General features: G+C 42.4%; 1 protein-coding gene across 4 annotated transcripts in view; it reads left to right on the top strand.

Moving 5' to 3' along the window:
• The first annotated feature begins 8,177 nt into the window (after positions 1-8,177).
• Positions 8,178-23,207, top strand: part of LOC137336496 (RNA-binding protein 24) — a 32,685-nt gene continuing 17,655 nt past the window's right edge. For 2 of the 4 annotated variants that reach the window (XM_068001665.1, XM_068001663.1), the window contains exons 1-2: positions 8,356-8,425; positions 18,931-19,056. The gene's annotated coding sequence lies outside the window, so the exon portion shown is untranslated. The other 2 variants (XM_068001664.1, XM_068001666.1) reach the window with 2 other exon arrangements.

Here is a 23,207-nt window from a genome sequence, read left to right as displayed (position 1 = left end):
AGGGGAATTTCTCTCCTTAGTGTTGCTGGCACATGGGTCGTTCTTAAAAGATTTCAAGTACTTACTGAACGTGTTTTTCCAGAGAGTTAGTGTGGCTTCTGTGTCGGTCGATCAACAATCAACTTTGCACTAAGGCAACTGCAAGAACAGTGTCAGGAGCATGGAAGACCTCTTTGCATGGCCTTTATAGATCTAGGCTGACACTCCACTGCAGTACTATGGGAGCGTTGCACGGTCGGAGGTGCCGCCTTTCAGGTGAGACGTTCAGGCCCCGTCTACCCTATCAGGTGGACGTAGAAGATCCCATGGCACTATTTCAAAGAAAAGCAGGGAAGTTCTCCGTGATGTCCTGGCCAATATTTATCTCTGAAGCAGCCCCTAAAAGCAGATGATCAGGACATTATCTCATTGCTGTTTGTGGGAACTTGCTGTGCGCAAATTGGCTGCTGCGTTTCCTACATTACAACAGTGACTACACTTCAAAAGTACTTCTTTGTCTTGTGACAGGCACTATATAAATGCGAGTCTTTCTTTCTTTCTTGAACAAAGGCTTTTGACCTGGTCAGCACAAAAGGCCCTTTCCAATTGCTGGAGAGAGTTGATTGCCTCCCAGCTCTTCTCAGTCTGATTCGATCCTTCATCCATGATGTACTAAGGTTACAATCCAGTACGATGATAATCAATCTGACAGTTTTGATATCTGTAATGGTGTCAAGCAGGGATGTGTTTTGGCACTAACATTCTTTGGTATATAGCTTCTCTCTGCATCTAACATGCGCTATGCTAAAAGTGTTCCATTCCTCCCAGTGTTGATGTGCCTCATCAAAGGAAAAATGTCAGTTTATGAAGCAAATTTTCAAAACTCACTCATGAGTTATTAGCCCTTCATCACTCAATGAACAAACAGAAGCTTTCACTTCCCTATTGTGCAGTGTTCACTGTTTCTGATACAAATCCTTCATCTGTCAATAGTAATGTTATTTCCTATTGTGTGTCACCATATTTAATTTACAACAATCAATAATGCTGATTTAATCTTCACTTTTAGTCCTGATTCCGTTAGTGGTTTTGTTGAGTAATATGATTAAAAGGCTACCTGAAATGTAAAATCCTACTGCATGTATTCGCCGTCTGTAACTTCTGAAAACATGCTGTATTTCCAATAATCTAAATGTTAAATGTTAGATAGGGTAGGTTGCTCTTATGAATAATTGGGGGAAAAAAATCACATTTTGGGATGATTGTAAATTAGCAAATGTCTACTCTCATGGAAATAGCAATTTAAAATATCTTAGAATTATCGCATATTCAGGTCACTCAAAGTATTTTATAACCAAAGATTTCTTTTTGCTATTATGTAAACAAATAATTGTGATGACAAGGTCCCATAAAGAGCAATTGAGATGAATGATAATGGGCGTTGTTGTTTGGAGGGGAGTGTGGAATGTTCACCAGGACAACTCCCTGCTCCTCTTTGAACAGTGTTCTCAGGTCCTTCACACCCACCTGAACACACAGCTGGCAGCTGATGGTGTCAGCCTTGACTCAGTTAGTTGCACTCTTGCCTCTAAGTCAAAAGACTGTGGGTTTGAGCCCGACCCCAGAGACCTGAGCGTATAATCTAAACAGAAATGTCCATGCAGTACTGAGAGAATGCTACACTGTTGGAGGTGCCATCTTTCAGGTGTGATGTTAAATCAAGGCCCTGTCTGCCCTCTCCGGTGGATATACTATTTGAAGAAGAGTAGGGTAGTACTCCCACTGTCATGGCCAACATTTATCCCTCAATCAACATCACCAAAACAGATTATCTGGTTATTTATCTCATTGCTGTTTGTAAGACCTTACTGTGCGCAAATTGACTGCCACAGTTCCTTACATTACAACAGCGGCTACATTGGCTGTAAAGTGCTTTGGGATGAAAGGCGCGATTCCCTATTCCTGTGCTGGGTGTGAGGGAGCGCCTGGGTGCAGCGAATGAGGATGCCACACCTGCAAAGGAACCCATCCAATTTGTTGTCCAGCAATCTAAATGGGCAGAAAATCTGGTGGATTTCCCAGCCCAATTATTGTTTATTTGCTGTGCCCGGCACGAACCCTTGTATTTTCAGCGGCACGGCTCTTCCCAGAAGTATCAGCCAAGATTGTGCAGCACGATTCTTGAACCCACAACCTTCTAACTCAGAGGCTACAGACTGAACCAAGCCAACACTTGAAAGTAGGACACAGTTTAAGTCCGCTACCTAGAACTGCGCCTTACGTTTGAAGCACTTCATTAAATAAAAGAGTTTGCTAATTAAAAATGCAGAAGCACTGAGTTTAGGGTTACTTCTTTTCAGTTTTACACCATGGAAACCTCAGTGTTGTTTTATTTAAATGGATATTGAATTCGTGCATCTGGTTTCAATGACAAAGATATCAGGCATCGGTTACCTGGAGTACAAGATGCTCAGCATACACTGGGTGTTCAATAAATAAAAAAGAAATCTGCCATAGGTACAAGACCCAAGTCTGAATATTTATTATTTTAGTTTTCAACTTATTTTACAAATAATACATGTTTTCTGCTTGTTTTTTGTATTTAGAATACATTGTAAACATTGCTGAATTGTTTAACTTGCAAAGTGTACTTATACCTGGAATCCCACTGAGTTTAAGTAGATTAGGAGCAATATAGAATCACCATGGAAGCACTTGGATCTCTCTATTCATGAAGTGGGCTAAGTTTCAGTGGGTTGTATTCGCTACCTGTTGTATCCCTAGTCCCATCTGGAAAGTGAAGCTCAACAGTAAACAACATCAACAGAGCTCATGCTTGTCCAAATAATTTCATTAGCACTAAATAAACCACACAATAATGAAAGATGATTGGGCCTATCAAACCCAGTCTCTCTACACAATAATAAAAGGCCATTGGGTCTATCAAACCTAGTCTTTCTGTAAAATCTGCTCTATCACAATCTCAAGTTATGCAAGGCCAGAACTAGGTTATATGTCAGGAGGTGGTTCTTTTCCCAGAGAACAGTGGACCTGTGGAACAGGCTCCCAGTGGACGCTGATTCAGTAAAGTTCTTCAAGTGAGAACTGGACCTGTTTCTGGCAGGGACGGATATCACCTCGCATAAAAGGTAAGTACAGTGTAACATTAATCAGGGTCAGAGTGGTCTCCTGGACTAGTCACCTCAAGGGGTCGGAGAAAAATTTTCCAGATTTTTTTCCCTTAATTGGCCTGGGTTTTTACTTGGTTTTTGGCCTCTCCCAGAAGATCTCATGGCCTTTGGGTGGGGTGGGGAGTGTATGTGATTCACAAGGCATTGCAGCTGTGTGGGACAGGCTGGATGGACCAGTGGGTCTTTTCCTGCCTGTCATTGTTCGTATATATCCTGGCTTCTGGTCAAGCTGCCTCTTGCCAATGAAGTTAAGGTTTGGCAAAATTTTTTCCTGCATCCCTGAAAGGAAATGAAGCAAAACGTCAGGATCAAAATCAAAGAGACACAAAATCTTAGAATCCAAGCCAAGGCGATTAAAAGCAAATCTAGAAAAAAAAAACTTCTTCACACAATAGGCTGTGAGAATGTGAAGTGAACTTTTGAGAAACCATTGATGTGTCAGCCTGGATTTTAGCATGTGTTTTGTCTGTCATACCTCAGGAGTCACATTTCAGGTGTCACAATTGTATACATGCAAATTTCTCTCTTTCATTTACAGCTGATTTGCTCAAAATTCATATTCATGAAACAGCAACAAATCACAATTGAGAAGGTTGGGAACTTACCAGTGTGCAAGTAGAATACAGGACCAAAAACTACCAACTGCAAATTTCAAGAACTGCCTGACTCAGACACGATTTAAGAACATAAGAAATAGGAGCAGGAGTAGGCTATGCGGCCCCTAAGCCATGATCTTCGACCTCAACTCCACCTTCCCGCCTGATCCCCATATTCACTGATTCCCTTGGAGTCCAAAAATCTATCAATCTCAGTCTCCATTATACTCTTGAATATATATATGACAACCGAGCAGTAACAGCCCTCTGGAGTAGAGAATTCCAAAGATTCACCACCCTCTGAGTGAAAAAATTCTTCCTCATCTCAGTCCTAAATTGTCGACCCCTTATCCTGACACTATGTCCCCTGGTTCTAGGCTCTCCACCCAGGGGAAACAGCCTCTCCACATCTATCCTGTCAAGCCCGTAAGAATTTTATACATTTCAATGAGATCACCTCACATTTCTTCTAAACTCCAGAGAATGTAGGCCCGTTCTTCTCAGGACAACCCTCTCATCTCAGGAATCAATCGAGCGAACCTTCATTGCACTGCCTCTAAGGCAAGTATACCCTTCCTTGGGTAAGGAGACCAAAACTGTACACAGTACTCCAGGTGTGGCCTCACCGAAGCGCTGTAAAATTGTAGCAAGACTTCCTTACTCTTGTACTCCAACCCCCTTGCAATAATGGCCAACATGACATTTGCTTTCCTAATTGCTTGATGTACCTGCATGTTAACTTTCCGTGTTTCGTGGACAAGGATACCCAAGTCTCTCTGAACACCAACATTTAATAGTTTCTCATCATTTAAAAAATATTCTGTTTTTCTATTCTTTCTCCCAAAGTGAATAACCTAACATTTCCCCACATTATACTCCATCTGCCACCTTCTTGCCCACTCACTTAACCTGTCTATATCCCTTTGCAGAGTCTGTGTCCTCCTCACAGCTTACTTTCCCACCTAGCTTTGTATCGTCAGCAAACTTGGATATATTACACTCGGTCCCTTCATTGAAGTCATTAATATAGATTGTAAATAGCTGAGGCTCAAGCACTGATCCTTGTGGCACCCCACTAGTTATAGCCTGCCCACCTGAAAATGATCGTTTATTCCTACTCTCTGTTTTCTGTCCGTTAACCAATCCTCTATCCATGCTAATAAATTACCCCCAACCCCATGAGCCCTTATCTTGTGTAACAACCTTTTATGTGGCACCTTATCGAATGCTTTTTGAAAATCCAAATATACTACATCCACTGGTTCCCCTTTATCTACCCTGCTAGTTACATCCTCAAAAAACTCTAATAGATTTGTCAAACACGATTTCCCTTTCATAAAATCATGTTGTCTCTGCCTAATCTGCCTATGATTTTCGAAGTGTGCTGTTACCACTTCCTTAATAATGGATTCCAGCATTTTCCCAATGACTGATGTCAGGCTAAGTGGCCTGTAGTTCCCTGTTTTCTCTCCCTCCTTTCTTGAATAGCAGGGTTACATTTGCTACCTTTCAATCTGCTGGGACCGTTCTAGAATCTAGGGAATTTTGGAAGATCCACTATCTCTGCAGCCACCTCTTTTAAGTTATAGACCATCAGATGCAGGGGATTTGTCAGCTTTTAATCCCCTTAATTTATCCAGTACTTTTTCTTTACTAATATTAATTACTTTATGTTCCTCACTCTCAATAGACCCTTAGTTCCCCGTTATTTCTGGTATGCTTTTTGTGTCTTCTACTGTGAAGACAGATACAAAATATTTGTTTAACGTCGCTGCCATTTCCTGATTCCCCACTATAATTTCCCCTGTCTCAGCCTCTAAGGAACCCACGTTTACTTTCGCTACTCTCTTCCTTTTTACATACTTTTAGAAGCTCTTACAATCTGTTTTTATATTTCTTGCTAGTTTACTCTCATATTCTATTTTCTCCCACTATCAATTTTTTTGTCATCCTTTGCTGGTTTCTAAAACTCTCCCAATCTTCAGGCTTACTACTCTGCTTGGCAACATTATAAGCCTCTTCTTTTAATCTAATACTATCCTTAACTTCTTTAGTTAGCCACAGATGGATCACTTTTCACCTGGAGTTTTTATTTCTCAATGGAATGTATGATCGTTGAGAATTATGAAATATTTCTTTAAATGTTTGCCATTCCTTATCTACTGTCAAATCTTTTAATCTAATTTCCCAATCTACCTTAACCAACTCGCCCCTCATACCTCTGTAATTGGCTTTATTTACATTTAAGACTCTAGTTTCTGACTTAAATGTCACTTTCAAACTCAATGTGAAATTCTATCATATTATGATCACTCTTCCCCCAGAGGATCCTTTACTATGAGATTACTAATTAACCCTGTCTCATCACACAAGACAAGATCTAAAATAGCCTGTTCCCTGGTTGGTTCCATGATGTATTGTTCTAGGAAACTGTCTCGAATGCATTCCATGAACTCGTCCTCCAAATTACTTTTGCCAATTTGGTTTGTCCAGTCTATATGAAGATCAAAGTCCCCCACGATTATTGCATTACCTTTGGTACAAGCTCCTATTATTTCTTGATTAATACTCTGTCCAACGGTATAGCTACTGTTAGGGGGTCTATAAACTACTCCCACCAGTGTTTTCTGCCCCTTGTTATTTCTTATTTCCACCCATACTGATTCTACTTCCTGATCTTCTGAGCCAAGATCCTTCCTCACTACTGTCCTTATGTCATCCTTTTTTTAATTCATTCATTGGATGTGGGCGTCGCTGGCAAGGCCAGCATTTATTGCGATTCCTAATTGCAGTCCATGCGGTGAAGGTTCTCCCACAGTGCTGTTAAGTAGGGAGTTCCAAGATTTTGACCTACGATATATTTCCAAGTTAGGATGGCGTGTTACTTGGAGGGGAACGTGCAGGTGGTGGTAATCCCATGCGCCTGCTGCCCTTGTCCTTCTAGGTGGTAGAGGTCGCGGGTTTGGAATGTGCTGTCGAAGTTGCTGCAGTGCATCTTGTAGATGGTACAAACTGCAGCCACGGTGTGCTGCTGGTGGAGGGAGTGAATGTTTAAGGTGGTGGATGGGGTGCCAATCAAGCGGACTGCTTTGGCCTGGATGGTGTTGAGCTTCTTGAATGTTGGTGGAGCTGCACTCATCCAGGCAGGTGGAGAGTATTCCATCACATTCCTGACTTGAGCCTTGCAGGTGGTGGAAAGGCTTTGAGGAGTCAGGAGGCGAGTCACTTGCCGCAGAATACCAAGCCTCTGACCTGCTCTTGTAGCCACAGTATTTATGTGGCTGGTCTAGTTAAGTTTCTGATCAATGGTGACCCCCAGGGTGTTGATGGTTGGGGATTCAGTGATGCTAATGCCGTTGAATGTCAGGGGGAGGTGGTTAGACTCTCTTGTTGGAGATGGTCATTGCCTGGCACTTGTCTGGCACAAATGTTACTTGCCACTTATCAGCCTAAGCCTGGATGTTGTCCAGGTCTTGCCGCATGCGGGCATGGACTGCTTCATTATCTGAGGGGTTGCGAATGGAACTGAACACTGTGCAATCATCAGCCAACATCCCTTATGATGGAGGGAAGATCATTGATGAAGCAGCTGAAGATGGTTGGGCCTATTATCAGGGCTGAACCCCCTCCTTTTCCATTTTGTCTGTCTTTTCGAAACATCAAGTACCCTGGAATATTTAGTTCCCAACCTTGGTCACCTTGCAACCACGTCTCTGTGATGGCTATTAGTTCAAACCCATTTATCTCTATTTGTGCCACTAATTCGTCTATCTTATTACGAATGCTTCCTGCATTCAGATAAAGCTTCTTTAATTTTAAGTTTTTACTAGATTTAATCCTCTATTGCTGGAATATGGGATTAGAGTAGACAGGGCTGATGGCCGGCGCGGACATGATGGGCCGAAGGGCCTCTATCCGTGCTGTATAACTCTATGACATGACTCTAATCAAACTGGGAACAATTGACTTACTTGCAGGTGCCCGGGATAAATGAGTAGTTTCCAAGTTAATTAAAACCAACATGATTCCAAGAATTCTTTGCTATCATGTTCTACCATAAGGTGATAATAACGCATGAGGGAGGGGGTTGTTTCCCCTCAATAGCTGAATGTGAAAAACGCTGCAAGTGGGGTTAAAGTTTTTGCAAATGATGAATAAAATTGAACATAGTTAATTATATATCAGTAATGTAGGGAGACCGTCGCTGCAATATTAACCGTGTGTAAACAAGATTAGCTGAGGACATTCCGTAAGGTGGTTGTTTTCTGTTAAAGGCTGGGAGTCAGGCTGTCGAAAGGCGGCGCTCCGGATCACTACACGGTCCAGCTTAGTTCAGGGCAGGGAGAGGCTTAGTTCAGGGCAGGGACTCGCTGCCACTCAACGACAGCAGCTCAGCCGGTGCACGGAGCCGGTACAACATATAAAGAGCGGCCGCTGCTCGCCACTGGTACCCGGGTCACTCGGCCACATGGCACCGCGGGTCTCAGGCGATGCAATGCGCATCTGGCGATGATAAATAAATAAAGAGGCGTCCGATTACAGCCCGATCGGGTAACGCTATTCACCAGCTTGCAGCATTTGGTGAGTTCGCATTTAGCCCCAGCACTTTTATTGGGGAACAGCAGAAAACAAAAGCGTCATGAAGCAAGTTTGCCAACTGTAAGTGATAGCTCGCGGGTCTGAAATACTCTCGTCAGGAGACCATCTCTTTCTCAACAGTGTATTCATATATATTCAAAGCACATATTTATAAAATGTATACATTTATATATATCTTTATAAAATGTATTTATAAAATGTATACATTTATATATATCTTTATAAAATGTATTTATAAAATGTACATATTTATAAAATATATTCATAAAATATATATATTTATAGTTATAAAATAGATTTACAAAATGTATATATTTATATATATATATTTATAAAATATATAAAATGCCCCGAGATAATGCTCGAGTCTGCTCCAAAGTTGGCACCTTATAATTTTAAAAATAGACTTTTTAAAACTATTTTACATTTTAACAAGTTTAAATATAGCTTTTTAGTACATTTAAACGGGTCATTTGAAGTTCAATGCTCCACTGGTGGTGATTTAAAAACGTTCAAAATGTGGACTGTCGGTGAGAATTGTCCCAAGCTCCCTCCAAACTCTCCACTGTCATAAACCTGATGGTGAAATAGGGAAACAGCGGAGGGTGGCTACTTTTTCTCACTTGCATTTGGTAATCGTCGAAATCGACAAGGCAAGTTATATCAGGGGGTCTGTGTCAATAACCTGCAGTCGTCTGCTGCAAGCTGCCCATGTATCACGGGCCGACCACGGGTCTTCCGTGTGTATTTGTGATCTTACACTGAGCTGAACATCTAGTGAGTCACCGCAGACCAAAAAAAAACACAAGTCTTCCCTATAATATGACGCGCTAAGTAAAGAAAAGATCTTTATAGACTTGGATCAATTCGCACATATCCATCTGCATGTTGCCGTGCATTTTCAGTATCAGCGCCTTACATGTGTCGATTTGATTATCATTGTATTTTTCTTATTGATTTCTGTACAAATTCACATCATTTTTATTCAGCAGAAATCCACTTTCACTCCGGAAACTTAGTTAGGCAATGTTTTAGTAAACTCCATAATGACTAGCTTACCTCAGGATCCATTTATATGCAGTCTCGACTTATGCTATTTTGTTTGGTCTGCACCCCCGGCTCAGTTTTGTTGTCTTTATACTGAAAGTACCGGTTTTTAACACCAATACATGCTTTAAAGCTGGCAGCACCGAGTTATACTGGCAGCACCACTGAACTCTCTGAATCAAGGAAAATCAGTACTGCGCACATGTACGTAAATGCACGATTAGTGCTCTGCTAACTGCTGGTGGGGGTTTTACTTTAGTAGCGTGACTGTCTTTCAGCTCTATACTAAAACAAAATACATTTAAAGGATGCCCACAAGCAGTCCTAGCTATACGGTAGCTGGTGTGAAGGTGGAGCAGTATAAGACGGATTCTTAAAGTTGGTTTCACACCTGAGGATCAAACTCGAACTAGGGCCATTTTGGCTTCATTTGTACTGCATGTTTTGTATTGCTGCGGAGCCAAAACTGCATTGCAGCAACACAAAATATGCCGTGTAACTGGTCAGTTGGTCAATGTGTAATGTCAAATTCACACAATCTCTCCAGTCCCCATAAATATATAAGGAACTTTAACATGCATTGAAGTAAATACGGATTAATCATGAAATATATATGTAGTGCACAAAACTATTTAATGGTTTCATTGATATGCCTATCTCTGTAACCTCTTCCAGTCCTACAACCCTATGAGAACTCTGCGTTCCTCCAACCCTGGCCTCTTGTGCATCCCCACTTACTTTGCCCTACCATTGGTGGCAGTGCCTTCAGCTGTCCAGGCCCTAAGCTCTGGAATTCCAACCCCAAACCTCTTCACCTCTCCACCTCGCTCCTCCTTTCAAATGCTGTATAAAACCTACCTCTTTGACCAAGCTTTTGGTCACCTGTCCTAATGTCTTCTTCTTTGGCTCGATGTCAATTTATGTCTGATTATGCTCCCGTGAAACGCCTTGGGATGTTTTACTACATTGAAGGCAATCTATAAATGCAAGTTGCTGTTGTTGATATATAAATGATTGATTTTTATATTTCAAAGAATTAGATTTTAGCCATTTGTGAAGGTTAGCGTATTTTGGATAACTTCAGACAAACGTAGGAGCCCATTAAGAGAATGGTATCATTCTAAAGACAATGTAACACTTCAGAACAGCTAGCATAGGTCTTATTTCAGAAAATAAATCTATGTAGCATTCAAATCAGCAACCCCAATATGTGAACGCTGTAAACTGATCTGAGGTATTTTTAAGTCTGGAATGAAATATGGCACCTGCTCAATGTAGCCTTTTTCACTGCTGGGCAAATATTCCTTAAGCAGTTACTAAATAAACAAGACTGGCCTAAGGGAATGTTATGTGCTTTCTATCCAAATATAATCGTAAATAAGATGGAAGATCATAGCATTATTGTGACTTTAATTTGGATCCAGCTGAACAAAAATGCTGAAGTTGAAAAGCGTGTGGAGTCCACCTGGGTTTCTGGTAACAAAAGTTGTTGCTAGGAGATATGCCTGGGATCAGTTGTTGGAACAAACAACCTCAAACTGAAATACTTTGCCAATTCAAATCTTATTCTTTTCTTTTGAAGTATAATTACCATATATAAATAAAGACTCCAATTAGTTGAAAAAATATGTTCAGCAGGAACTTTTAGATCACCACAGGATGTAATAATAAAGGAGTATCCCAGGATTACCATTACAGAAGAATGGCAAATCCTTGGTGTCTGTAAAACCAGTGGAATTTATATGTGCTATCATATACTATTGGTTTTTGCCAGCTGTAGACATACAAAAACTAAGTGGAGCATTGAATGAGCTTGGGGAAAATCCAAATTAGTCTTTGATATCCAATATGGTTTCTCCAAGTCTTTCTATAATCTTAGCAACCACTAGGGTCAAATCTGTGGGATATCTGTCCTTGCTACTGTTGCCTTTGATTGTATGCTATGATCGTATCTCATACAGATAAAAAGTGACCTCATATTCTCTCCATAATTATAATTAGGTTGGAATTGTCCTTTAATTGTATAACCACTATCCTTCATCAATACACAGAGGAATGAATTCACAACCTTGTCACATTTTCCAATGGCAACTGAAGATAGATTATCGAATAGGATATATAAACATGTCGAATGTACTAAGATAATTGCACAAATCTAATCAAACATTGTGCTGAGTGAACAGACATGTCAGAACCATTTTAGCCTGTGGACCATGTGTCAAATGCATGCCCTGTCCCACTAAGGTCACCACAATGTAAAGCTGCAGGATTGTTTTTACCATTATATGAATTGTGGGAGCAAAAAGCAAATGAAAAATAGATAATAGAAGAACAATGAGTTAAAATAGAATGGCAGCCATGAGGCTGGGGGATGGGTAATGCAATGGCTGGTGAATTAGCAGTGTTAGATTTTTTTCTTCGATCATTGTCTACTGTATTTTGATCTGATGGCCTTCAGTTAAGATAGAAATGTTAAAAAAGTGTACTGAAGATATAAGCAAAATAATGTGGATGCTGGAAATCTGAAATAAAAACATAAAATGCTGGAAATACTCAGCAGGTCAGGCGGCATCTGTGGAGAGAAATGTTTATGTACTGAAGACATAGTATGTTAGTAAGCAAATACATCACAGGTCATATCAAAGTTTTACAACAGGCATTCCCCACATAGTGAGTTCTTGATCTCAGTCCTAGTGTTGGTAAGGTAACAAGTGGAGATAAACACTTGTTCACAGGGAGAAATTGGAGAGTGATTGTGCTGCTCTTGTGCACTTCCTTATGCTCAGTTATAGACTGGCAGTAGGAAATATCAAAGTGCAGAATGCCCATTTCTTCAGATGGCCATGACTGAAGTTCAGTAAAAAAAATAACTGGATCTGTAGCATCCTTTGAATTATTGTGAAACATTTGAGTGTTTGGTGCATTATTGGGCAAGGCAACAAATATGTTTCATTCATAGATAACATATACCGTATATACTGGCATACAGGCCACGTGCATTAAGACAACCTCTCTACTTTCCAGCCAAAAACAAAAGCAGTGGAGTGGAGCAGGAGAACGGCATTGGATCAACTGGAGCAAAAGATCATTGGGTAAAGTGGAATGGGAGACATGCATTGGATAAAGTGGAGGGGTATACCAGTGTTGGATAAAGTAGAGGAGGATACTGTCATCAGATAATGTGAAGTGTGAGACTATCATTAGATAAAGTGGAGAAGGAGGCCAGTATTTGATAAAGTGGAGAGGGAGAATAGCGTTGGAGAAGGGGACTGGCATTGGATAAAGTGGAGCAAGAGATGAAGTTGGATAAAGTGGAGTGGGAGACCAGCACTGTAAAAAGTGGAGTGGGAGGGTAGTATTAGATAAAATGAAGCGGGTGAAGATAAAGTAGAGTGGAAACCACTGTTGGATAAAGTAGAGTAGGAGAATGGCATTGGATGAGGCAGAGCTAGAGACCAGCTTTGGATAAAGTGAAGGAGGAGACTGACATTTGATAAAACAGAGCAGTAGACTTGCACTGCAGTTGAGGTTGAGTACTGTACTTATAATGGATTTGCTACTAGACTAATAATCCAGAGGCTTGGACTAACAATCCAGAAACTGTGAGTTCAAATCCCGTTATAGCAGCTTGAGAATTTGAAATCAGTTCAGAAAAGTCTGGAAATAAAAATTGGTATCAGTTTAAAAAAAGTGATCATGAAGCTGTCAGATGGTCATAAAAGCCTAAGTGGTTTACTAATGTCCTTTAGGGAAGAAAACTTGCTGTCCTTACCCAGTCTGGCCTTTCTATGACTCCTGCTCCACACCAATGTGATTGACTCTTAACTGCCCTCTGAAATGGCCTAGCAAGACATTCAGTTGCATCAAACCAAGGAATCAGTAAAGGAATTTTGCAAGTAGAGTACTCAACCTCCACCCTCTACAGTGACAGTCTCCCATTCCATTTTATAGTCACATATAGGAAAATGGCCTACCTTAACCCCCAAACACTAGCATGAATGCCCTGTCTTATACATGAGTAGATGGAAACTACAGGGGTGATTCCGCATTCCTGCACTCCCAATGGGGAACTGTGCTCACAGGTAGCTTGGGAAGAGAACCAGGGCCACAATGTTATAGCCCTATCTCCAACCTGCACTCCCCATAAGCACAACTTCCAGGCTTGGTCATAGAATCAGCCCTTATGGCAAAGGTCTAATTAAATATTGAATTGATTTATATTATCGTGGAGGCACTAGCTCATCAGTGTCATATCACTGGACATTGAGAAAAGCCAAGATTTTTTAATTCACTGGAGCTGTTAAATACTCAATTCCTTTCCTCCAACATTACCTCTGCATTGAATAGTTACAGATAATGTGGAAATATAATGGCAATGTATTAAAATGGATTAAAATTCACTGAGTTGTAACACAATGGTAATAATTTTAAATTTATATTATTGTTTTAACAATAGTGGTAGGGTTACAGTAAGTCACTACATTTTACAAAATCGGTTTCGGTTCTCACAGTATGAGTATTCTTCACATTTGTTTACATTATATGATAGAGCAAATATTCATCAACATGTGATTGGGAAGCACATTAGGTTAGACACTGTTCTTTCATCTTCGGAACTGATTTCAAGTCCAGCCCAGACTGATGGGATAAAAGTCTCTTCTGCCTCCATGTTGTAAGAGTTCTGTATGAAATGAATCTTAAATCCAGTTCCCAGTAGGCATGGGTCCACGGCACAAAAATGGTTGCAATTGGTAGTTTTATTCAGAGGGGCCGATGGTTGTGTGGGGAATGGAAAAATACACACTGGTGGAATAGGCCCGCTCTTTGGGAATTCAGCTGGACCTGGGATTGCTTGATGCTCTATTTTGCAGCGCTAACATCCCTTAACTTGATGAACACAAAATTCATTAAAAAGTCAAGGGAAAAAAAGTGCCATCTTTCACATTGTCAAGTCCATTTATACTACACAATTGTGAAAAGAAGTGGTTTTAGTTATACACAATAATACATGGCTGTTACAAATATTTATATAATGAGTGCATCTGACTGAAAAATGCACAAATAACTAAACTACTGCTGTGTTATGATGTTAGGGTCATTCATATAAGTATTGCATAATACCATGTCACCAGTAAACTATATTATTCATACAGTGAAAATGTTAAGTGTCAATTATTTGATTATATTTAAGAGATTTAGTCTATATATAAACTAGCTGATCTCCTGTAGTGCTTCACACAGTGAGTCAGGGAATATGGTCACACTTATCTGTCTCTGATGTCTTTGCGTTGCTGTTTGTCTTTCCTCTTCTGCTTCTGTCTCTCTCTTCCTCTTTCTCCCCGTAAGTGCTTTTGCTTCTCTCTTTGTCCTATTCTGCTTCTCTCTGTGTTTTTCTTCTTTCCTTTCAGATGGGAGGTAGTGTGTGGTATGGCATGAAAGGAGCCACCAGTGGCTGCAAGCTGCATTTGGTGTGGAGGTTACAGGAAAATCTGGCCTTCAGTGGCTCCCTTCCCATCCCTCCCCCGATCACTCTTGCTTTTCCCATACTCCTTTGCTCCAAACACGTCCCCTATCTCTTCATCTTCCCTCTACCCAATCTCCTTCCTACTACCCCTTCATTCCCAACATTATCCTACCTCTTCCCCACTGTACCATCAACTCAACCCTTGTAGCCTCCCCTAGCCTTGCTCTGCTGTCACTCATTTCACCTTTAACCCTCCATCCATTCCCACTTGCTCCCCCCACCCCGTGCCTCCAGCCCCCTTGGCATCCATTGAGAGGCTAGGGAGCCTCCTCTCACTCTCAACAATTCCCTCCTCCTGCATTCCTCCCTTCTTATCTGCTTTCCTTAAAGAAGCTGTCTTTGTTTACAAAATGCACCTTTTTTACAGAAGTCAAATTTTTTTTTATTCGTTCACAGGATGTGGGCGTCGCTAGCGAGGCCAGCATTTATTGCCCATCCCTAATTGCCCTCGAGAAGGTGGTGGTGAGCCGCCTTCTTGAACCGCTGCAGTCCGTGTGGTGAAGGTTCTCCCACAGTGCTGTTAGGAAGGGAGTTCCAGGATTTTGACACAGCGACAATGAAGGAACGGCGATATATTTCCAAGTCGGGATGGTGTTTGACTTGGAGGGGAACGTGCAGGTGGTGTTGTTCCCATGTGCCTGCTGCTCTTGTCCTTCTAGATGGTAGAGGTCGCGGGTTTGGGAGGTGCTGTCGAAGAAGCCTTGGCGAGTTGCTGCAGTGCATCCTGTGGATGGTACACACTGCAGCCACAGTGCGCCGGTGGTGAAGGGAGTGAATGTTTAGGGTGGTGGATGGGGTGCCAATCAAACGGTCTGCTTTATCTTGGATGGTGTCGAGCTTCTTGCGTGTTGTTGGAGCTGCACTCATCCAAGCAAGTGGAGAGTATTCCATCACACTCCTGACTTGTGCCTTGTAGATGGTGGAAAGGCTTTGGGGAGTCAGGAGGTGAGTCACTCGCCGCAGAATACCCAGCCTCTGACCTGCTCTTGTAGCCACAGTATTTATATGGCTGGTCCAGTTAAGTTTCTGGTCAATGGTGACCCCCAGGATGTTGATGGTGGGGGATTCGGCGATGGTAATGCCGTTGAATGTCAAGGGGAGGTGGTTAGACTCTCTCTTGTTGGAGATGGTCATTGCCTGGCACTTATCTGGTGCGAATGTTACTTGCCACTTATGAGCCCAAGCCTGGATGTTGTCCAGGTCTTGCTGCATGCGGGCTCGGACTGCTTCATTATTTGAGGGGTTGCGAATGGAACTGAACACTATGCAGTCATCAGCGAACATCCCCATTTCTGACCTTATGAAGGAGGGAAGGTCATTGATGAAGCAGCTGAAGATGTTTGGGCCTAGGACACTGTCCTGAGGAACTCCTGCAGCAATGTCCTGTGGCTGAGATGATTGGCCTCCAACAACCACTACCATCTTCCTTTGTGCTAGGTATGACTCCAGCCACTGGAGAGTTTTTCCCCTGATTCCCATTGACTTCAATTTTACTAGGGCTCCTTGGTGCCACACTCGGTCAAATTGCTGCCTTGATGTCAAGGGCAGTCACTCTCACCTCATCTCTGGAATTCAGCTCTTTTGTCCATGTTTGGACCAAGGCTGTAATGAGGTCTGGAGCCGAGTGGTCCTGGCGGAACCCAAACTGAGCATCGGTGAGCAGGTTATTGGTGAGTAAGTGCCGCTTGATAGCACTGTCGACGACACCTTCCATCACTTTGCTGATGATTGAGAGTAGACTGATGTGGCGGTAATTGGCCGGATTGGATTTGTCCTGCTTTTTGTGGACAGGACATACCTGGGCAATTTTCCACATTGTCGGGTAGATGCCAGTGTTGTAGCTGTACTGGAACAGCTTGGCTAGAGGCGCAGCTAGTTCTGGAGCACAAGTCTTCAGCACTTCAGCACTAATTAGGAGGCAAGGAGCTGTTCACCTCTCTTTCTCTATCTCTCTCTCTCTATTTGTCTGTTTCTCTGTTTTTTCTCTCTCTGTCTCATTGATTTTAGAAATTAGAATCTTTATCTCACAGTTAATTTTAAGTGCCAGAGAGGTTGTTTGGCAGTAATTAACACTTATCACGCCATTAAAAAGGGCTCTTAGACTGAAATGGACAAGCCCTAACTTTCTGTGGCGAGTTTAGTTCATATCTATCATGCAAGTACAGGAACTTCACACCATTCAATGCATTTGAACAGTGAGTCAGACAGTGAGATGCTGTTTTCGTAAAGCTAATGGCAGAGCAGCGCATCTCTGACAGCAACTTTTGGATTTTCATGTTTAACTGCACATCTGCCCTCTCCTGATGTTGCTGTACCATTTGTGCATAAATAACGATGAGTGCCATTAGCCTCACCATTATTTTAACAGCAAATTCTGGGCCAATGTGGTTCACTTGCTTTAGTTTATGTAATGCATGTCAGGTAAATGTAGATTTTAAGATTATTCAATTTTTGATTTCCAGTGAAAATGTCTATTTTCCTAGTGGAACACTCTACCTTCTGATATCCTAGCTGGCAGTATTTACCTGGTATCCATAACTTATCTGTATGGCTGAGTGAAGCAATTTTTACAACCACACCTAGTTCATTTCCATGTCTGATAACGAGAGACATGTGCATGTGTGCAAAAAGAAAATAATAAATGAGCTGTAAACAAAATGCAGGGACCTGCCTGGAAGGCTAAGGACCCAGTATCATAACAGGGAAATGGAGGTGGCGTCATCCCCTTGTGACAAATATGTAAAACTTTAGGCTACTGTGCATGTGCCACCTCTGTGCCCAGTGAAGAGTTCCTCCTGCAATTGGCCGTTCCAGGTCATATTGTTAAAAATATGTAGTCTGTTTCTTGGAGTCATGCTTGAGTCGTCTGGCTCCACTCCTGGCTGTTTACTGTGAGCAATGGCCCTATAAAAGAACAAAAGGAAGACTTGCATTTATATAGCACCTGTCACAATCTCAGGATGTCCCAAAGTGCTTTAGAGCCAATTAAGTACATTTGAAGTGTAGTCACTGTTGTAATGTAGGAAACGTGGCACATGATTTGCGCACTGCAAGATCCCACAAACAGCAATGTGATAATGACTAGATAATCTTTTTTTGGTGTTGGTTAAGGATAAATGTTGGTCAGGACATTGGGAGCTCCAACAATGCAGCACTCCCTCAGTACTGCACTGAAGTGCCAGCCTAGATTATGTGCTCAAGTCTTTGGAGTGGGACTATGAACCCTCAACCTTCTGACACAGAGGCGAGGGCACTACCATTGAGCCCATACTATATGCAGAAAGTGTCGTGTCTGGCATATGTTTAACATGCATATGAACTGTCCATTACACAAAAAAACGCTGATTGGCTCAAAATTCCCTGGAAAAAAACACCTGTCTATGTCCATCACTCATTAACTTTATGCCATATTTTTCAGTGGCATCCCTCTCTCCACCTTATCATAACTCCTTGCACAGCATAACCTCTGATTCACCATGAGCAATGCCATGGGATATTTCTACTTTCTTCTTTGTCCAGTGAGATGTGGTACCACTCCTATCACAGGGCCATTTTTCTTGTATAAAACGATTGGGTTGCCAGCACTGAAAATGGAAATACTTGTTTGCAATATTGTTTACACAGTGAATATGCTCACAAATGTAAGAATTTTCATGGTATTAATTTTTTTAAATGAAAGCATGTTTTATTTAGTTGTGAGCATTTGCTTCTCCTCAGACAGTCCTGTGAGCGGAGCCAACTTTAAGGACTTGTGAATCTTATAGTTGTGCCGGGCCCCCACTGGAGACCCTAACCTGTCACTAAATTTTTGAATGGGACATTTTGTTACATATGACATACCAATTGTAATGTGGTAGGCAGTCACATGGTATTGATTTATTATTATGTATTGCAATGGCCATTTATCGTGTTATTGCTTGTCTATAAAATTTCATGCAGCATTAGGTCAAGTCTTTTTCTCCATCTGTTAAAATTCTTTTGGTTTTGATTTCAGAACTGAGCATCTGTACCTGCTGTGTAATGATACTTGAAGGTGTAAACTAACTCTTAAACGGCACATAATCAGTTAAACTCAGTTTTTGAGTAAGAGAACGGGATTCACAAGGAGTACGATTAGTTGGTGAGAAACCATTTTGTGTCCTGATAAATTACTCTATGTTATTTGAGGTTATTCTGTCAAATGTATTTGGTTATTTTTCTTCAGGTGATCTTTGAGAAAGTTCTCCCCACAATGGAGATTCCATAATCCAGCACTCCCAGTGGGAAGTGACATTGCAAGGAGTGCATCCCAGGAAATCATGGATGTGCAGCTGTGATTTTCCATCCGCTAATGGGTGCCTGCAACTTCCCCAGATGCACTCCTTGTGAGCACTGCTCCCCACTGCGAGTGCTAGATTGTGGAATCACCCCTTAAATTATCATCTTTAACACATTTAAGACTAATTTTTAGATCCCGATTACCTGTTCTTGAAATTATAAGAATTCCTGCCCAGTAATCTCTTTATCTATTGTTTTCAGGTTTATTTGTAGTGGTTGTTTTGTGTCTTTAGCAATATTTTAGTCAAATTGTTTTGTCTCCCAATTTCAATTGATATTGCTTCAGTGGCATGGCGATGAGAACTTCCATAACTAATTTTGTTGGGACTTCTCCAAAATACTATGGCCAGCTCTGCCTGTGAGATAGCAGGACATACGGTTGCTTTGCAAATTTGTCCATGGGCTCACAAGATGTTTGTTACACCGGTAGTATTCATATTCCATTGTGTTTATCAGGTCAATGCTCTCTTGTATTTAATTCAATGAGCGAGGTCAAGGGCCAAGCTGTGAGGTGCATTTGTGGCATAATGTAGAAGCAGCTCCAGGGAGAGAGGGCAGTGATCTACACCACCTGGTCATTGAGTATCCTGGAGGGGGAGGCAGACTCAGGGCTGGTGCACCCCTTCACCAAAGTCCCTCACATGAGGACCTAGATTAAGTAGTTGGTGATGAGTAAACCAGGTATGCAGCATTGGACTTGGGTCATCTAGAACATCAAGGTGGCTGGCATGATGCAAACTGCCCTGTGTAGATCCTTCCACTCAGCTGAAAGCAGATGCCCAGCTTATAGACAATGAGGAGACTGAGACTTGGGATGGCAGCTACATACCTGGATGCCAGATATGAGAACACACGCTCTTCATAGAGTCATAGAGTCATAGAGTCATACAGCACGGATAGAGGCCCTTCGGCCCATCGTGTCCGCGCCGGCCATCAGCCCTGTCTACTCTAATCCCATATTCCAGCATTTGGTCCGTAGCCTTGTATGCTATGGCATTTCAAGTGCTCATCCAAATGCTTCTTGAATGTTGTGAGGGTTCCTGCCTCCACAACCCTTTCAGGCAGTGAGTTCCAGACTCCAACCACCCTCTGGGTGAAAAAGTTCTTTCTCAAATCCCCTCTAAACCTCCCGCCTTTTACCTTGAATCTATGTCCCCTTGTTATAGAACCCTCAACGAAGGGAAAAAGCTCCTTAGTATCCATCCTATCTGTGCCCCTCATAATTTTGTACACCTCAATCATGTCCCCCCTCAGCCTCCTCTGCTCCAAGGAAAACAAACCCAATCTTCCCAGTCTCTCTTCATAGCTGAAGCGCTCCAGCCCTGGTAACATCCTGGTGAATCTCCTCTGCACCCTCTCCAAAGCGATCACATCCTTCCTGTAGTGTGGCGACCAGAACTGCACACAGTACTCCAGCTGTGGCCTAACCAGTGTTTTATACAGCTTCATCATAACCTCCTTGCTCTTATATTCTATGCCTCGGCTAATAAAGGCAAGTATCCCATATGCCTTCTTTACCACCTTATCTACCTGTTCCGCCGCCTTCAGGGATCTGTGAACTTGCACACCAAGATCCCTCTGACCCTCTGTCTTGCCTAGGGTCCTCCCATTCATTGTGTATTCCCTTGCCTTGTTAGTCCCTCCAAAGTGCATCACCTCGCACTTTTCCGGGTTAAATTCCATTTGCCACTGTTCCGCCCATCTGACCAACCCATCTATATCGTCCTGCAGACTGAGGCTATCCTCCTCGCTATTTACCACCCTACCAATTTTTGTATCATCAGCGAACTTACTGATCATACCTTTTACATTCATATCCAAGTCATTAATGTAGACCACAAACAGCAAGGGACCCAGCACCGATCCCTGTGGTACCCCACTGGCCACAGGCTTCCAGTCACAAAAACAGCCTTCGACCATCACCCTCTGCCTTCTGCCACTAAGCCAGTTTTGTATCCAAAGTGCCAAGGCACCCTGGATTCCATGGGCTCGTACCTTCTTGACCAGTCTCCTGTGGGGGACTTTATCGAAAGCCTTACTGAAATCCATGTATACCACATCCACTGCGTTACCCTCATCCACACGCCTAGTCACCCCCTCAAAAAATTCAATCAAATTAGTCAGACATGATCTTCCCTTGACAAAGCCATGTTGACTATCCCTGATTAATCCTTGCTTCTCCAAGTGGAGACTAATTTTGTCCTTCAGAATTTTTTCCAATAATTTTCCTACCACTGATGTTAGGCTCACTGGCCTGTAGTTCCCCGGTTTTTCCCTACTCCCCTTCTTGAATAATGGTATTACATTAGCGGTTCTCCAGTCCTCTGGCACATCCCCTGTGGCCAGAGAGGTTCTGAATATATGTGTTAGAGCCCCCACAATCTCCTCCTTTGCCTCACACAGTAGCCTGGGATACATTTCGTCCGGGCCTGGGGATTTATCCATTTTTAGGCCTGCTAAAACCGCCAATACCTCCTCCCGCTCGATGTTAATATGTTCGAGTATATCACAGTCCCCCTGCCGTATTTCTATGTCTACATCGTCCTTCTCCATAGTGAAAACAGATGCAAAAAATTCATTTAGAACCCCTCCAACATCTGCCGGCTCCACACACAGATTGCCATTTTTGTCCCTAATGGGCCCTATTTTTTCCCTAGTCATCCAAGGCTCGATGCCTACCATGATTGGTTTGCAGAAAGCCAAGCAGCAGCTCCTTAAATTGCACACGTCCAACCACTTAGAACCACTGATCAATGGGAAGTTATATGTGCCCATGCTGTGGAGAGGGGGATGGTAGCAACACACTCACATCTTATGATAAGTTGTGCTGCTCATCATGCTAATTGTGAGGAGCTCCTGATACCTGATGTTCACCTGTAATTAGTTGTTTGACAAAAACTAGTAAATATCCTCCAGTGAGAGGTGGGGGTGGTAAGCAGCAGGTTTTGCTGGATGACATACATAGAGAAGCTCAATACCAAAGTCAGCCATCTGTGGCAGATTCACTAATCCGATGTCTACGGCAGGCAGTACACCAGGGTGCTTGTGATGATTACAGCCAGCCAGCCTGGCTTATGAATGGGTTGAGATTCTTCCCACTCGGCTCCACATGATCCTGCAAGCCAATGCCTCAACAAGTAGGAGAATCCTAGCTGAACGAGCAGAAGGAAGCAGCTCCTGAATGCTGCTTGGTTTTAGCTAGTTAAACTCCAGCAGTACCCCTGTGCACATTTAGAGGTCCCTAGGCCTTGATTCTGCCAACCTGCACCTAAACTCTGCGGATCAATCAAGGACAGTCAACATGGATTTGTTAAGGGAAGGTCGTGTCTGACTAACTTGATTGAATTTTTTGAGGAGTTACCAAGGAGTTCACTGAGGCTAGTGCGTTTGATGAAGTCTTCATGGATTTTAGCAAGGCTTTTGACAAGGTCCCATATGGCAGACTGCTCAGAAAAGTAAAAGCCTGTGGGATCCAAGGGAAAGTGGCAAATTGGATCCAAAATTGGCTCAGTGGCAGGAAGCAAGGGTAATGGTTGACGGGAGTTTTTGTGACTGGAAGGCTGCTTCCAGTGAGGCTTCACAGGGCTCAGTACTAGGTCCCTTGCTTTTTGTGGCATATATTAAAGATTTAGACTTAAATGTAGGGGGCACGATTAAGAAGTTTGCAGATGATACAAAAATTGGCCGTGTGGTTGATAGCGAGGAGGAAAGCTGTAGACTGCAGGAAGATATCAATGGGCAGAAAAGTGGCAAATGGAATTCAATCCAGAGAAGTGTGAGGTATTGCATTTGGGGAGGTCAAACAAGACAAGGGAATACACAATAAATGAGAGGATACTGAGAGGTGTGAAGGAAGAGAGGGACCTTGGGGTGCATGTCCACAGATCCCTGGAGGTAGCAGGATAGGTAGATAAGGTGGTTAAGAAAGCATACAGTATACTTTCCTTTATTAAC

This window comes from Heptranchias perlo, chromosome 2 (assembly GCF_035084215.1).
Source record: "Heptranchias perlo isolate sHepPer1 chromosome 2, sHepPer1.hap1, whole genome shotgun sequence".
In the NCBI taxonomy this organism is placed as follows: Eukaryota; Metazoa; Chordata; class Chondrichthyes; order Hexanchiformes; family Hexanchidae; genus Heptranchias; species Heptranchias perlo.
The sequence above is the reverse complement of the archived record's forward strand: the minus strand, read 5'-3'. Positions and strand labels throughout refer to the sequence as shown.